A 1,278-nucleotide genomic window follows, 5' to 3' on the forward strand; every position below is an offset into this window, starting at 1 on the left:
CATCATAGCATCATAATTTTGAAATATCTATAAAACCGTCAAAAGCTTGTTTATTTTAATGTTGTTTTTTTTATTTACTATTTGTGTTGCTTAATATGTTTTGCTAAAATTGCTGTTCCTTTTTAGATATCATCAGAAAGAGGTAATTAAAATTCATTAAAATTACAGATCTATCGGACTTTCAAAGAGGTCAAATTGTTGGTGCTCTATGGCAGGCGTTAGCGTAACAAAAACAGCCGAAATGTTTGGTCTATCAAGTAGTACTGTCTCGAAAGTAATGACAGCCTTTGAAAAAGAGGGAAAATCCTCTTCGTCGAAACAAAACTCCGGAAGAAAACCAAAACTTTCAGATACGGACCGTCGGACTCTTACGCCAATTGTTAGAAAGGATCACAAAAGTACAGTTCCCAAAATTACTGCAGAGCTTAATGACCACCTCGAGAACCCGGTTTCTACAAAAACTGTTCACCGGCAGCTGCACAAAGCCGGATTTCATGGGAGGGCTCCAATCAGAAAACGAATACTTTCAAAAACAAACGTTGCAAAGCATTTAGGGTGAAGTAAAAACCTTCAGAATTGGTCCCTAGAGAAGTGGAAGAATGTTATTTTCTCGCACGAGTCATTCTTTACCTTATTTCCGACCACCGGCCGAGTATACGTGTGAAGACTGCCAAAAGAAGCAGATTGCCTTCTGCCAACTGTTAAACATGGTGGAGGATCTGTGATGATCTAGGTGTGGGGGAGGGGCTATGTCTTGGAAATCCGCCGGCCCAATGTTTCCCTTCATGGCAGAATTAATAGTCAAGACTAATAGTCAAGCGAGACAACTCACCCCTGGTACCATTCAAGAGCGATGGAGATTGATGTTTCGCCAATTTTGTGGCTTATCAGCATCACACACCAGTACGAAGAAGGTACGTCTTAGTTGAAATGGTATGTATACATCTTCTTTATACCAGGGTGCAATAAGCCTTCCAGCCTCATACATTTTCAGGCTTATCGTATCAGGAATTACAGTGGGTGACTTATTCTTCTCCTAGTTGTCTCTTTAGGAATATGAAATGACTAGCGAAAGTGGATTTCCCGTCTTCTCACTCCTCCCCCTTTTAGTCGGCTCTTACGCCACGCAGAGAATACGGCAACTGCATTTTACCAATTCCCACCATCCAGTTGCAGGGGGGTGGGGGTTCTAGTTAAACCACAGCTGGGACTCTTACAGGTGCTACCACTCCCGGCCAGAGCAGACCTGAGAATAATAGTGGCTAAGAAGTGGTTCCA

The sequence above is a fragment of the Octopus bimaculoides genome, chromosome 7, assembly GCF_001194135.2.
Source record: "Octopus bimaculoides isolate UCB-OBI-ISO-001 chromosome 7, ASM119413v2, whole genome shotgun sequence".
In the NCBI taxonomy this organism is placed as follows: domain Eukaryota; kingdom Metazoa; phylum Mollusca; class Cephalopoda; order Octopoda; family Octopodidae; genus Octopus; species Octopus bimaculoides.